Here is a 16,924-nt window from a genome sequence, read left to right on the forward strand (position 1 = left end):
CAACAAAGACAAAATAGGCTGAATCATTAGAAAAGCAACAGGAAGATTTTTTTTTTAAGCTTCCAAGTCAAGCCAAAATTAAGGTGGCCACTAGCTGGTAGTCTCATCAGCTCTGCAGAGTGCTGGATGTTTAGCTGTTATTCCTTGGAAAAGAAGAATCTGTAATAAGTACATATTTAGAAAAATGTCGTGTCTGTTAATTTTTTGTTTCCAATCCCAAGTTACTTTACTCTGCATGTTGTTCAAGGGCAGTGTGTAGGTAATTAAGACATGTTCATAGCTGATACATCTCCAAAAAATTTTTCATGAAGGCGGTCAACTTCTCATCTACAGTTGTGACAGCATTATTGAGAAGCACAGATGCCTTCCACTGCCCTGTGCCCTTTCAAAATCATGTTGAATTTCATTGCCTTACCAAGAAATGGCTTTCCTAGAGCTTCGTGGCTTTGGTATTGCCAATGTAGAATGAAATATTCATCTTGCTTCTATTTTGGCGCTCCACTCTACATACACAGAATCCTTAAGAACAATCAATAATTTCATAAATCATTTGGGATTTGATGGAGTTAAGCCTCTCTGTGGCTACTGCCCTCGCCAATGTTCTTAATCCACTCCAGGACCATCCCTGTGACATAGACAGATGCTGAAACATGGAGGCATATTGTATGAAGAGTTGTTTCCAGCCTACACCTTGTATTCTAGGACAGGAGGATACTCTGAGAGGGCAAACCCCAGGTCACCATGGACAATCACCACTGTAACCCCAGCAGAACCAACATTTTTCTGAGGATCAGCAAAAAAATCACGCCAAACTTGGAAACAGCCACTTCCTGGGTAAGAAGTCTGAGAACGTGTTGCAAACCAGAACTACTCCCTTGGTGTCAGGTATGAAATCAAACTCCAGCCCTGCATGGTCTCATATGCACAGAAGTATACGTAGGAGGCTTCCGGATTAAGGTTCCAGATGTGTGGGTATGGAATTTTTGTATAACTCACAAGTTTAGGGTGGAGAACATTCAGTCCCAAACTTCTTGACTTCTGCAGCCTTAGCTGACCAAGCTCCAGTCACTATGTCGTAGTTGGCACACCTTCCAGCTTTCTGGCCAATCAGATTTAAGGGAACACCACTGAACTGGTTGGACCCACTTCCTGGCACAAAGATTACCTTGTAGTTACCTTGAACACTTAGCAATTCCCTCACAAGATTCTCTCTGCTGTTAATAATCTTGACAAAATCTGATGAACTGTGACTCATTTTAAGTACACTAACACCAAATCCTTTGTAGTCTAGTAACTGTTTCTGTGTCTCTAACAATATGGAGCAAGCAGCTTGGTAGGCCCAGGACCGACGTTGACCTCTTGCTTGATGGTGACCCTGGTGAGTTGGTGGTTTGGGCACCGAGGCAATTAGACATAGACCCTGTGAACTGGCTGGGTCCCAGCCTATTTTATTTTTTAAACATTTGTTTGCCCTTTTTAGTTTAGTTACTTATCTTGTAATTTGAAGGTTCTTGTGTATTTTTTTTCTAATTCTTATTCTTTTATACTCTCTATGTAATAACAAATATCCCCCAATTTTTATCTTTCCTTTTATTTTAGTAAGGAATTTTTTAATAAGGAAAACTACAGACCTATGTCCAAAAAAAAAAAATTTTTTTAAAAGATCATCTGGACCTCTTCCTTCAGGCAATGTTTAAGAAGCCAAAGTCACACACTTGGCTAAGTGCTAGTCTTTGAATACAAGCAGGGAGGCAATAGATAAGACAGATGCTAAGACTCCCATTTGACTCCAAATTTTACTAGGACTTCCAAAAATATTTTCTTTACTGCAATCATTGTTGAATTGGATATTTTGCTTTTTTATGAGATTTACTTAGAATTAAAATATGTAGCTGCTTTGCTCACTAAAGCCCAGGACCTATGTAAAAGGGTATATCTCTGCCCGTGTCTCTTTATCTCTATATATGTAAGCTGTATCTCAGTGATGCAAACAAAATACATGGAGCTCTGGTTCAGACACATTTTTTTTTTTTCCTTTCTAGAGTTACTTGGACCCAAGAACTGAAAACTTCCGTGATTATCTTGGCTTTCGGCTCCTACTTTGGATTTTGACCTCAATCCAGATAAGGTTGAGGGGCCAGCATCACCTCTGCTTTGCCGGTGTGTCGGGGCATCTGAGTCACCTGAGTCGAGTCCAATGACAGGACTCGAGACCCAGTCTTTGCAGCGGCACCCTGGGCCTGTGAGTTCCAGAGCACTTCCACAGCCTGACCTAGAGTCGGCCCACCTGTCCAAGATGGCGCCCGGCCCAGGTCAAGGGGGAGGGATGGGGAAACTCATCCCGATATAGGATTGGCTCCACCTTCCCTGCCTCATTCCTGACATACAGAGGGAGTGGCCCCTCAGCCCATAGGTCTGCAACACCAGAAGCAACTGTCACTCACGGCTCAAACTTCCTGCCATGAGACTTTGCCTTTAAATACCTGAGCCTGCTGCAATAAAGCGTGTTCTTGCTCTGACTCAACACCCGGCTCTGTGTGTTCCTTTTGAGCCGTGCACTCATCATCCCGCTCAGCCCCGAGGGGAGAAACGGATTATCGGCTGGCACCGAGGATCTCTCTTTTTCCCTCCCCGCGTGTTGGAACCGACACTGGTGGTACTGTTAGAAATTTCTGGCATTTAATTTGCTCTCTATGATAACTAAAAACCAAAAGACAATCTCAATAGAAATATGAACAAATATTTAATAATGTGAATTCTAAGGAAAAATTCAAATGTTTGCCAAATGCCAAAAACAATCTTCTGTTTTATGTTACGGCTTTCACATTTATCTAAATAATAAAGATTTACAACACAAGATTCATTCTATTCCATGGAGGAAGGTGTACTTTTGCAAGTTACCTTTTGGACAAATCTCTGTGTTGATGTGAAGAAAAAAAAAAGATGGTTTAGCCAAAGTGTGATTCCAACTAACAGCAAAATTCTGATACTCTTGTTTCCTGTTTTTGCAAATTGACATGGTTTTAGTCACCATGGAGAGCACTCTGTACTACTTTTGGGGCCTGTATCCTCCCCTCAACACAGAGAATTCAGTCCAAGAAGTGTAAGGTTGCCAATCTTGTCATGGTAGATTTTGAGCAACAAAAATAAAAATAAAACTTTTGCAAAATAAAATTAACTGTGGGAAAGAGAATTTGAAGTAAAAGACAAGGGGCATCATTTTGTGCTTCCTTGTCGGTAATCTTCAGTTGTAGGGAAAACCAGTGATACCTGGCTCCTCAGGGGCTACACTTGTGGAGGTCAACTGCGTCATAATGTGAAACTTGGTCTCTACACTATATGCCCTCATACAGGAAGCTCTCTCCATAGAAAAAATGGCTTTCAATGAAATACCAAGAAAACGCTAACGATTATTCCATATTACCAAAGGGTTTTCAGCTGCTTTCCTGATTTACTTTTCCAAGGTTTGCTGTTCAGGCATTAAAAATACTACCGCGCCATCCTAATTTTCAAAGTCTTACCTTGCTGATGTTCCTAGGTTTAACCTTATAATTCATCTCCTATTACCTTGACAGTTGTTGAAATCGACCACTTCTGCTGTTAGAAGTATGGCACAGTTTGGTTTTTATAACACCTATGTGTTTGTGAAATGTGTTTGTTTTCCAATTTATACTCCTAGAGCCAAGAGACTAAACCAGTGTGTCCCTCAACAATTATTCAGGAGAGAGAGAGCCTTGCCAGTCAAGTTCCCGAGGGAGCCATTTGAGGAAATATTTGCAGTTCTATTCCTTTCATTTTCTCTTTTTCTAGACTGGGCTCATTTTTCTCCTTCATTTCCAATATCCATCCCAATTCACATTCCTCTTCACATATTTTCTTTACTTTTTCTTCTCCCTTTGATTTTCTCTCCTGCTCTAATGAACTCCCTTTCCCATAGGAAAGCAATCAAAACAAATACTTGACTTTAAAGCTGGCCTGTCAACTACCATCTGGTTACCACTTTGCTCCTTTTCAGACAATTCACAGAAGACCCTCCTTGATATAGAAATTCTCCTCACTTGCACTACCAGGGCATACTTATCCCTCAGCTTATTAAAATGCAGGAGCATTAGCGGTAGAGCCAACAATGGTTCAGAATCCAATTTTCTCACCTACCTGGATCTCTGAGGGCTGAGGGAATTTCAAATGCTGTATTTTAAAGAATACCAAAAACAAACGAAAAGAAAACTTGGATCAAGGGAGAAACTGCTTTTGTTATCAGATTACTAGCTAGGGTAAGATAAATATACAAGAAAAAGGTCAAGCGTCCTGGGAAGGGAATATGTGTCTATTGAGCAGTCGTGTCTGTGGATTGAGGCATCGTGGGTCTGTATTTTGTTGTGTAAGTTGGGGTCTAATTCATTGATACCTTTCAGATCTTTCTTTTCAATGTGGATATCCTTTTTACAGGGTTGGTTGGTGTCCTAGTTAGCATTAATTGTCAACTTGACAGCCTACAGTCATCTGACAAGAAAGTCTCAGTTGAGGAATTTCCTAGATTAGACTCGTCTGTGAGCATGTCTATGGGGGATTGTCTCATTAAATGATGCAGGAGGGCCCAGCCCACTGGGGGTAGGACACCATCCCTAGGCAGGTGGTCCTGGACTATAAAAGAAAGCTAGCTAAGTAGGAGCCTGCAAGTGAGCCAGCAAAAGGTGTTCCTCTGTGGCTTCTTCGTGTTCCTCCTTTCTTCTGTCAGTGATAGAATGTGATCTGGAAGCCAAATAAAGTGTTTCCTCACCTAAGTTGCTTTTGGTCAGAGTGCTTTATCACAGCAACAGAAAGGAAACTAGAAGTTAGTTTTTGCTAATTGCCATCCATTTATCATTTGTTGATTGAAAATAAGTTTAAAAATATTTTTATTTCCTTTTGTCTATAAAGGAAAGACAGATGTTCTGCCTGCCTTGATAAGGAGAAGTTATATTCTTATAACCAAACCGTGTTCTTACAGAATATCCCACTAGGCTTAGGCAGTATGATGTTTTCTCTTATTTTACTTATTAAGTAGATACTTGATTGTTTTTTTGTTTGTTTGTTTGTTTGTTTTAGGTCTTTTTGAGACAGGGTCTTCCTGTAGCCCCAGCTGTCCTGGAACTCACTATGTAGACCAGACTGGCCTTGAACTCACTGAAATCTGCCTGTGTCTGCCTCTCAAGTGCTGGGATTAAAGGTGTGTGCCACCACGCCCAGCCTTAAGTAGATACTTGAAATGGAAACTCTGTGATGCTTTGCTACTCAAGGATGTTTTATTGTTCTGTCATGTTTTCACTGCCCTGAGATGTTTTATTACTCTATAATATGAAACTTTGTGATGGTTTCTGACTAACCGTGTCTTACTGACAATAAAGATGTGAAACTATGAAAATTGAAAGTTCACCAAATGATTTAATGAAGTATCTGATTCAATTAGTCCAAGGAAAGTGTAGATCAAACGTGACAGATATCTAAACTTCTGGTAGTGATATCTTTTTTTGTAAATGGAAATGACTGTTTGATCGATTCCTAGCCCAATTAGCCTGGCCTAGCTATAAATCAAAAGGTGCAGATGTCCTCCTGACCCATGCCTGAGATATCTACTGCAGTGGTTTAAATGAGAATGTTCCCCATAAGCTTCAAGCATTTGGACATTGTGTCCCCAGTTGTGGCAATGTTTCGGGAGGTTTTAGGAAATATGGCTGTGCTGGAGGAAGTGCATCATTGGGGGCTTTGAGAGTTCTTAAACCTTGCCAGAGCCTCAGCCTGACTCTGCTTCCTGTGCCTTCTTGAAGATGTGAGCCCTCAGCTTTCCTCTCCCACCACCTCCTGCCACAAACCTTCTTGCCATGATGAACTCTGATTCCTCTAGAACCATAAGTTCAAATAAACTCTTCTTTTTATAAGTTCCCTTGGTCATGGTGTTTTATCACAGCAACAGAAAAGTAACTAATACATTTACTTTGTAAGCTATGATGATTGGGTGAGCTCAGGAAGAAATTTTTCCTAAGATAACATGGTCTATCATGAAACATAGGACACAGGTGGAAACCATTAAATAATGTAAAAAGTCTTATATAACCTGACTTATACATTGCTCTGGGCCCAGAAAATTATGGAGCCTTTGTTGCCAAATCTGGAACCACATACCTTACCCCCATCAGACTGGCTAAGATCAAGAGAACAAATGATACCAAATGCTGGCAAGGGTGTGGAGAAAGGGGATTGCTCATTCACTGCTGGTAGGATTGCAAACTTGTGCTACCCCTATGGAAAGCAATGTGGAGAACTTTTAAAAAACTAAAAATGAACCAACCATATGACCCGGTTATACCACTCCTTGGCATATACCCAAAAGGCTGATCCTATTGCAGAGACACTTGTACAACCATATTTGTTGCTGCTCTTTTCACAGTAGCTAAGAAATGGAAACAACCTAAGTGCCCCTCAGCTGACAAATGGTTAATGAAAATGTGGAACATTTACTCAATGGAGATCTACGCAGCAGTAAAGAAAGATGAAATATTGAAATTTGCAGGTGAGTGGATGGATCTAGAAACTGTTATACTAAGTGAAGTAACACAGACTCAGAAAAACAAAAGATGTATGTTCTCCCTCATTTGTGGATCCTGGCACCAAATCCTTATAAGTGCAAGCATATCCTGATATAACTGCAGTAATCAGGAAAATGGAAGGGAACCAGAGAGGTAAAGGGAAAGAAGGAACCTGAGAGAGAAGAACAGTAGGAGAAAGGTGTTACTAAGGGAGAAATATATAAAAAGGGAGTACTTAAAGGTGATAGGAGGGGGAAGGAGGGCTATACAAATAACTATGGGAATAAAGGGGAAGAAGGATCTCAATAGAAGTGGGACCACAGCAGACAGAAACTATCAAAGGAGAAATGGGGAAAATGGGGACACTTCAAATGGGGAGGGCAGGGATGGAGGAGAAAAGAGGGAAAAAAGAGGAGAGATACATAGTGCCTAGCTAGTATAAAAAAAAATCAGAGGGAATTGTATTAGTCCACAAACCTACTGAAAAATTACACATTCAATATCCCTCCATGAGTCTGTGAGTATAGCTGAAGCTACATAGCAAGAAACAGTGCCAGACAGGAGAAACCTTCCTTTGAGTTGTTGGCCAGGGTAGTCCAAGAGACTCCCAAGATTACACATGCTATTGCCACAACCCTTGATTGCCTCCCAGAACTTGAAGGTAAGAGTCTATTGCTGAGGACAGGACATACTTTGGACACAGGATTTGGAGCAATGAAGTTGGAACTGACCTGGAAGCCACCTCCTCTGAAGGCTAGAACATCAGTCGATGGGCCAACCCCAGCTTCAAGGCCTAATAGCCACATCAATGACCAGCACAGCAAACAACATTGGTGAAGTAGTGGCACTTTTACCTTGGGGGTAAACAACAGCTACCTAATTGGACTTAAAGCCCACATAATGGGAGGAAACTCATGTGTGGTACTGTAACATAACCAAATACACATAGCTGGAGAGGTCATAGATTTTAGAGAAAACTCTAAGGCTCTTACATCTCTAGACAAATATAATTTCTTGCCATGTCCAAAATATGGATCCTTAAATTTATAGACAAGTATCCTAGTCACCACCCATCAAAGTAGCTTCTTTTTCAACAGACAGAGATTATTACAGAGTTACACCACTGTTTACACACAGAGATTCTCTGTGAACTGCCCAAGCCTAAGTGGCACACCTAGGATACAACCTCTACACCTAAGACTCAGGGAACATAGAACAGGGGATGAAGAGAACACTAATGCATCTTTCAGTTCTCATCAATAAAGCTCCCTCATTCAACAGAGGTCCAGGAACACATTTTTGAATAAGAGAATAAGAGTCTTCAGAGTGTGAGTTCTTGGACAGGACTCCTATATTGAGGTCCAACCACTCAGAGCTCAGGGACTACTGTGGAAGAGAGGGTGGAAAGATTGTAAGAGCCAGGGAGGAGGTCCATGACCATATGGAAGTAGTCTTACAGGCACCTGGGACCCTTCTCACACAAACCTACATCAATGGTGTCAGCATGCACAAGACCCAGGAAACCTTAGACAGTTAAAAACCCAGCACAGAACTGTGGAATGAACAGCAATCTTAGTGGAAGAATTATTGGCAACTGATTACTGCTGAGTGAGGAAGAGCTGATCTTGAAGAGAGAGACTCTAGATAGGCTGATTAGACCCCAGTGGACGAACTTGCACTGAGGGACATCTCGGGACACTAACTTTACATAATAGGCCTTAATAGAAATGAATGTACAAACTCCCGTGGGGGATCTATGGAAAGGTGCCAAAGGGGAAGGGGAAGGGGGTATAAAGATGATTTTATGTATAAATTACACAAAAAGGCAATAAAATTTTTATATAAATAAAATCTGGGACCACATGCATGTGAAAGAATAAATAAGCTTTCCAGCTCTCTCCTGGGCGAATGCTTGATCAGTGCCGTTGAAGAATTTTTCAGTCTATTCTGGGTCTTTCAGATCTTTTTGTACCTCATTTCCAGCCTCCCATATTTCTTACCACTGCTCTTCGTACGCACCAAAAATTTGATTCATTTTAGCTTTCTGAGTATGCCTGTGTATGTCTGCCTCCTCTCTGATTCTCGTATCTGAAATACTTGCCATTCCTTCTCTGTGATGTCACTTGCTTGCCTGATCTGGAAATGCCCTCACTCAGCGTATCTCACTTTGTATCATGTGACTCATGTGGCGGTGCTGATCCTGACTGATGCTGGACTCAAGGCAACAGCAGGTCTTAAAGAGCATCTAGAAAGGCAGCTACTAGTGAGGACTCATCTGCTCTCTCTGACCACTATAGCCAGAAGTCTTCTGTGGTAACTCCAGAGACATCTAAGAACAGGGATGGGATGGGGTGGGGTCGGATGGGATGGGATGGGATGGGATGGAATGGGATGAAGGGGAATAAGAAGTTGAGTTCTATGAGGGAGAAAGGTCTTATGGGTCCCATCCACTAAAATTGGTGGGTTCATTACCAAGGTAACATGGGGTAACGTGCAGGTAACCTGGGAAAGTCAAGTATGTTTTAGTAGGGAACTGCCTGTTTTCACATCTTGAAGAAGCAGTGAGGGAAGGGAGAGAACCAGGAAGAGCTCAGCAGACAGATCCAGAATCAAACTGTCATAGCGTTATATACTTGCTATAGGGATTCTGATAACATCTTCAGTTACTGTTGAGTGTTCTAGTTTGCTTTATATTGCTGTAATAAAACCAAGATCAAAATCAAATTGGGATCTTACATTCAGGTCATAATGCATCAGTGGGAGAAGTCAAGGCAGGAACTGAAGCAGAGACCATGGAGAGCTGCTGCTAATGTTTTGCTTCCTCTGGCTTGCTCAATTTGCTCTCTTATACAACCCAGGATCACCTGCACAGGCATGGCACCACCCTCAGTGGGACCTGCCACGTCAACTGACAATCAAGAAAATGCCACACAGTCATGCCCACAGGCCAATTCATTGGAGGAAATTCCTCAGCTGTGGTTCCCGCTTCACAGGTTTAAGTTGACAACCAAGATTAGCCATCACATTGAGAAATTATGTCAGTGTTGACAGTACATTTGTGGAGTTTCATACAGCATGCCCAGTTTGTCTTTCAAACTGGAAAACTATAGTCTAAGGGATAAAATGAAACAAAATTAAAAGTTTGTAAAAGTACATAGGCACCACTGCTGATAATGTTTTCTTCTTCCAAAATATCTTTCAGGGGCTGGAGAGATAACTAAGCAGTTAAGAGCACCGGCTGTTCTTGCAGAGGACCCAGGTTCAAATCTCAGCACCTACATGGCAGCTAACAACTGTCTGAAACTTCAGTTCCAGGGGATCTAGTGCTCTCTTTTGGCTTCCCTGGGCATTGCACAACATGGGTACACTTACATATATGCAGACAGTACACTCATACACTTTAAATAAATTAATTTAAAAAATACATTTAAAAATGAGCCAAAAAAGATACTTTCAAAATTAGACTGAACTTAGATTTTTCAATAACTTAGTCCATAGATAAGGAAACTAAAACTCAAGAACATTTGTAATAAAAATCATGTAACTAGAAGAGCATTGCTTTCTTCCTCTTTGAAATTCTGTCAGTCTTGGTGACAAAATCATCCACCACTGGGCCTCATTTTCTGCTAGTAGGCAAAGTAACTGATAAATACCCTGAATCTTTGTCCACTGTAGGAACGACTTATAAATGGAAATAATCTGGACTAATTATTTTAATTAACCCCAGCAATACCATGTGCTCTTGTGTCTTGTGACCTGGGCACCTGATCTTATTTCCAGGAAACCTCAATTTGGTATTCCATCCAATATATGAATGAATGAATGAATGAATGAGGATATGCTTGAGAACTACCATATCAAAGCACTGAAAGGAGGTGCATCTCCATTGCATACATGGGAGATTGGGAGGGACACATGACCTTAGGTGAATGAAATATTATAGAACTAGGGATGAAAAGGTCAGATAGTCTGTTAAGACTGGGTAGAGCCAAACTTGTATTTCCTCAGTTGAGGCTGGAGAAACCACTTTGAATAAAATTCTAGGTGGGATCTGATGCCTAACTTGGGGACACAGTTCTAAAAAAAAAAGAAAAAAAAAAAAAAAAAAAAAAAAGTATGGTGTAAATTTCCATCAGCTTCAGGAGTCAGATGGTTCCAAGAGCTATCTAGGACAAAGGGTATCCTCTGAGTTTGGGCTCACTCTGAAAAATCAGGCTTTTTGTTCAGGTGATTAAAACATTGGCATAGCAATGCCATGATCCACCATGGAGAAGCCTCCCCATCAGTGTCTCCTGGTCATTCTCCTAAATTTCTTTTGTCATGGGACACAGATGGAACGATGGTTCAGCAGTTAAGGACACTGGATGCTCTTACAGAGAACCCAGGTTTGGTTCCCAGCACCCACATGGAGACTCACAACCATTCATAAGTAACTCCAGTTACAGGGGATCTGACCACCTCTTTTGAACTCCACAGGGATTTCACAGTAGGGGCACACTTACATACATGAAGGCAATACACTCATACACATAAAATTAATATAAAATATGAAAAAATAAAGTGAGTAAAAGGCAAAGAAAAGGGAAGGTAAGGGAGGGACAGAACTGAATTATGCATCTGTTCAGTGACCCTCAAAAAGACTGTTATAATAAAAGACATTCTAGTCTTCAAACATATCCTCAACTTCAATCATCACCTTAACATTTTAACTCATTTGTGCCTCAGTTTTCTCTGATGTAAAATGGGGATAATAGTACCTATGCAATGGGATTGTTTCAATAATCAAAGGAATCAATGTGGGTACAATGCTTAGAGCAGTATCTGACATATAGGAACATATAGGAATCATTACAGAAGTGCTTGTTGCTGTTTGTGGAGATGATAGAGCTTCATGGTTAAAAGCATAGTCTGAGGCCAGCCTGCCTTGCTTTAAAACTTGATTTTGCACTTCACTAGAGTGATCTTGGTCAAGATGTTCTAGGCCATGTTTACATACATAGGCTATTGTCAGAACTTAATTACTACACATAAAGTACTCAAGGCAGTTGTTAACTCACTGTATTAGATGCTACTCTGGACCCTTCCCATGCTCCCCACCTGCAGGTGTCCTGTCATTGAATAGAAACTTCTTGTCCAAGGAAAGGACTCCATAGATATCAGAAGCCGTGCTCAGGGCCTCTAACCCCCAACAGTCTCTTGCCAAGACTACTTGGACAGCATCCCTTTGTGCACTCAATTTTCCCACACAGCACACAGTGGGAAAAGTTTTCTTTATTTCCCTTCTGGCCCTTGGAAGACCAGGAATAATCACTTAATTAACCTCCCGTTCTGTCTATGAGACAAGTCTTTCTCCTTGTTGGAGGGGCTGGAAAGTGATAGAAGAGAGTCTGAATTAAGTCAACAAAGTCACGCATTCACATATCTTACACTTGAGCTCAACCTGCTTTGAAAAACCTCAAAGAAGTCTTAATTGAAAATAGTACTTTAAACTCAAAAGACATCAAAGGCCTATTTGAATCTTAAGAGCTTAGACAATGCAGAATTGTTTGCAATTTGGTTTTAGTGAATGAAGTATTTGTACACAACCATTGTAAATTAAGAAAAATCCAGCTGATATATATGTATATGTGTGTGTTCTTTGTTGCATAATAGAAAAAGGCTGTAACCTTTACACACCCAAGTATATTTTAAAGACATGTCACAGCGCCCTCTTCTGGTACCTAAAGAACTAGGAAGTAGGGAAAAAAATCAATAGCCAGGGATTAGAATACTTTTATAATTTTATAGGCCGTCCTTTGGAAAAAATGTGTATTGGCAATATTGTTTTGTTTTTGCATTGTTTTTGCAATAACCCTGCCCAACACATGTAACAGAATTGGTAAACACACAAACTGGAAAGGGAAAACTCAGGCAATCTTGATTAAATTTGACTTTTGTAGGTTAAGAAGTAGGGTACGCGCGCCACCTCCTGTCAGTTTTAGGAATTCTCACAAGTAAGAGCTAATTTTGTGTATCTTTAAGAAGTAATAGAAATCACCCAAATATAAGTAAAAATCAAACAAAGCCCACATTTACTGACTGACATTCCCATGAATTTTCCTCTTTGTAGCCACGATTTTAAGATATAAAAGAAAGGGAAAATTTTTAAAAATTCTTTCCACTATTGGAAATCCAGTTCAGGTGAGATTACAAAACAAAAATATCTGAATGTTCAACGTGCTTAGTGGGCTGAGAGCCTTCATAGAATTTCCAGTCAATTCCACAGACTTTACGGAGCAGGAAGGCTTTCAGTTTCAATTTCCTGCGCTCTGCAGAATGGCTCCCTATGGCCTGGGCAGCTGCATGAGCCTGCCCTTCAGACAGATGCCTCACCCCTCCTTACTGCAAACGTTGCTCACCTCTGAGATTCCCGCGTGAAGCAGATGAGACCCTCTCATGAGCTTGGGATGTCCCACCTTAAAAATACAATCAGTCGATGTGAAATTCCTCTTATGCTTCCACCTGCTCTAGTTTGGATCACGAATGTTCCCTGAAGGCCCATTCACTGCAGACTTAGTATTACTCCATGCGGTAGTTGGTAGGATCTATGGGAGAAAGATGGGGGGGGGGGCAGATTTTGATGGAGGTTTGTGACCCAGGCCATTTCTTTTCTTTTTGCTTCCCAGCTACTATGAAGTGAACAGACCTCCTTGGCCACACGCTCCCATCATGATGTGCTGCCCCAGCTCCAAAGCAATAAGGCAGGTGGCCATAGGCTTAAGTCTCTGAAACCGTGAGCCCAAACAAACCTTTGCACTTTTTCATTTATCTCAAGTATTTTGTCATAGGACCAGAGAACAACCTAATACACCTTCAGAATCAATTCACTACCATGGGCAGCCCCAGGTCACACATCATAGGTTAGGCGTAGCTGTGGAATTCCTCTTCCTTTCCACCAGACATTCTCCCCTCATGTCTTACAAAGACTACCATCCACCTAAGAGCTGTGGGTTTCCCCACTTATTTCCATTCCTTTAACATCCTGAAGATGAATGACAAGTTAAATGATAATTGTGTTGCAATATAAAATCTTCTCAGGGATAAATGGATGGATGGATGGATGGATGGATGGATGGATGGATGGATGAATAGATGGCAGGCAAACAAATGGCTCCTGTGTGATTCTCCCTGTATATGGCTCTTCAATTTTCTTAAGATTTCTGAGTGGGATTCAGGTAAATTTAATAATTTTTGGCTGAATAGCTGTGGGTAGAACAGCCTTTTGGTTTAAGAGTGTCAGTGCACACCCTGGCCCCAAAGGCCCTCCCCGACTTGCTGATGCTTCTTTCTGGTACGGTTTCTCAAGAACACCCTCTGAATACATGATCCTCATCTATAAAAGAGAAGCAGGAACAACTATTTTGTATGATTATCTTCCTGAAGCTTCAAAGGATCTATTATGTGTTTAGCAATCGCCAGTCTTTGGAATATGGCTTCACTAATTGTGCCTGTTGCTATGTGCTCAACAAGAAACCCACTCTGGGATTTTAACAACTTCTGCTTTGACCTTTTGTTTGAGCCAATATTCCCATCTTTGAATAGCAGCAGGTGTCTGATGTTCTGAGAACTGTCATCAGTAACTCTGAGGAAAAAATGGAATCCAGTGATGAAGCATTCCTCGCTTCAGATAAGAAAGCACTGCTAATGGGGAGAAAAGACAGTGGAGAGATAGGAGGGAAATACTGGAAAATAATACGGAAACAAATCAACAGGTCCAGGATGTTCTTCAAGTTTCTGTGAGCCTCTGTGTGCTCTAGCAAATAGTCATAATTTTTCTATGTGTCAGGTACTATACTCAGAATTTTACCAGTATTCAGTGCTTTAACCCTTATAACAATTCACCTGTTTGCACATTAAGAAATTGAAGCAAACAGCATAAAACAACCAGAGTCATAAGAGGAAACATGAGCTGTACATGAAAGATGCCAGGTTCCACATAGAGGCAACAGGCCAGGAAGCTTCCGTTATGTTTTCATCCCTCCCTTTCCCTGGTCTCCCGCCCCCCCCCCCCCGCTTTGTCTCCACTGTCTCATGTCCTGTGTCCTGTCTCTTCTCTTCCCTCCCTTCTCTCCTCCCTTTTCTCCTCTCTTCTCTCTTCCTCTCCTCCACCCCTTTTGCCCCCTCGCTCTCTCGTCTTTTTTCCCTCTCCTCGCCTCTCCCCTCCTCTCTCCACCATTTTCTTCCTTCCTCTCCCTCTTCCTTACTCCCCTTTCCCCTCTCCTCCTCTCAAACTCCTCCTCCCCTTCTTTCCTACCCCATCCCCTCCTGTCCCAAATCTTTCCCCATAAGATCAAAAACCTATCTCAGGGCACATGATGCAGAATTTATTATTTTGTTCTTTCTCTTCCTTGCAGAGGGCTAAGTTTCTAGACAGTGACTTGACAGCTTTATTGTCTCATTTTAGCCTGGTTATCTGACATTATTAATTAAGATTTTATAATGATTGACTGAAGCAGGAGGCTTTTTACAAAGACAATGGCAAAAAGGGCATAGATTTTCTTTAATGAGCTTTAACTACCCAGCTAAGATGTTTTTGTTGAGAGTGTCTACTTGCTATAATATAATATCTTTATAATTAAAAGGTAGTAATAAATTAAATTTTGTCTTTAAACTACTACTAGCCTCTAATTCTCCTTTATCTTGGCTCCTCAGCAAAATTTTAATTAATACTCTTTTCCTGTAAATATTCTTTGTCAACAAACTTATACCTTGTATAATACAAATACTTACATGTGTATATAATGGGACATTCTTGTGTGCATTGTGATAAACATATGATGTAGGATATATACCCCCAAGAATATAAACCACTACTAGTAGTAATGAGGAACAACATTGTTTTGGGTCTAAAAAAGGAGAGAAAATACCATTAAATAATATGACCCAGGAGTTATGTTACTTTTTCTCTTCCTACATTTTCATCGAAAAGGTTACTGATTTAAATACTGACTCACAGTGGTTTGTTGAGCAACTGTCATAAAACCCCAGTGACTCATCCTTAAAGGGCAAATGCTCATCACCTGCCAGAGCTCATTACCATGACTGAATTGGCAGTAATACGGTAATTATTTCAAACTACCCATTTCTAACATAATGTTTTCTCCCAGCACCATGAATTGGGAACATTTGTGAAATCAGAGAGGGCAGAAGACAACCAATTAACCAGCTCAGCTGTCCACCAGAGAATAAGGCCAAGAGCATGGGAATAAGGCATGATGATGATGATGATGATGGTGATGATGATGATGTCATGATGACGATAGCTAATATTTATCAATCTTTATTTATCTTCCGGGTGTTATCCAAATGTTTTACATGTACAATCTCATTTACTGCTTTTACCCACCGTCTTAGTTTATCACTGTTGCTGTGATAAAATACCCTGAGAAAAGCAACTTAGGGGAAAAAGGGTTTATTTTAGCTCACAATTCCAGGTTACAATCCATCATCAAGTGAAGGCACAGCATCAGGGCTTAAGACATCTGGTCGTATCATACCCATGGTTAAGAGCAGAGAGTGAATGTGTTCACACATTACTAATACTCAATCTGCTTTTTTCCATTCCTACACAGTCCAAGGACCCCAAACTAGGGATTGGTACCATCCACAGTGTCTAGATCTTCCCATATCAGTTAATATAGTCAAAATAATCCCCCACAGATGTGCCCACAGGCCAAACTAATCTAGAAAACTCCTCACTGAGACTTCCTTCCCAGGTGATTCTTGATGTGTCAAGTTGACAACTAAATGATCATCATACTCCCCCACAAAGTACAGAATATTATTAACAGCATTCCACAAAGGATAAAATGGAGACTTAAGAGACATACACTTGCTCAAAATCGCATAGCTCATATGCAGCCAAGTCAGGACTCAAACCCAGTCAGTTCATTCTACTCCAGTGTCTCTCAAGATTAGTAATACTGAGAGCTATGGCTAGATAATTCTTTTCTGTGAAGGCCTTCATAGGTGTGAGGAGTGTTTAACTGCTTAGAGGCATCCCAGTTCTGCCCACTATATTCCACTAGCACCTGCTCTTCCCTGTCTCCCTTGTCCAGCTCATTCCAGATTTTTGCCAAAGTCTTCCAGGAGAATGAATTGTAACACTGCCCCAGTTGGAAACCATTATTCTAATTTCTTCATACTGACCATTTTGTCTCTCCTCATTAAACAACCTTCACAAATAGCTTAATGATTATAATACTATATTGATTGTTAATTTAGTGCTAAACCTAAATACTAGTTTGATTATTTATTTAAAAATTTATATTTGAGGGGCTGGAGAGATGGCTCAGTGGTTAAGAACACTGGCTGTTCTT

The 16,924-nt window shown here is 40.8% G+C and overlaps 1 pseudogene; it reads right to left on the bottom strand.

Moving 5' to 3' along the window:
* Positions 1-274: 274 nt before the first annotated feature.
* Positions 275-2,563, bottom strand: LOC103741822 (annotated as a pseudogene).
* Positions 2,564-16,924: the final 14,361 nt, after the last annotated feature.

This window comes from Nannospalax galili, unplaced genomic scaffold (assembly GCF_000622305.1).
Source record: "Nannospalax galili isolate Female #2095 unplaced genomic scaffold, S.galili_v1.0 scaffold1340, whole genome shotgun sequence".
NCBI classification, from domain to species: Eukaryota; Metazoa; Chordata; class Mammalia; order Rodentia; family Spalacidae; genus Nannospalax; species Nannospalax galili.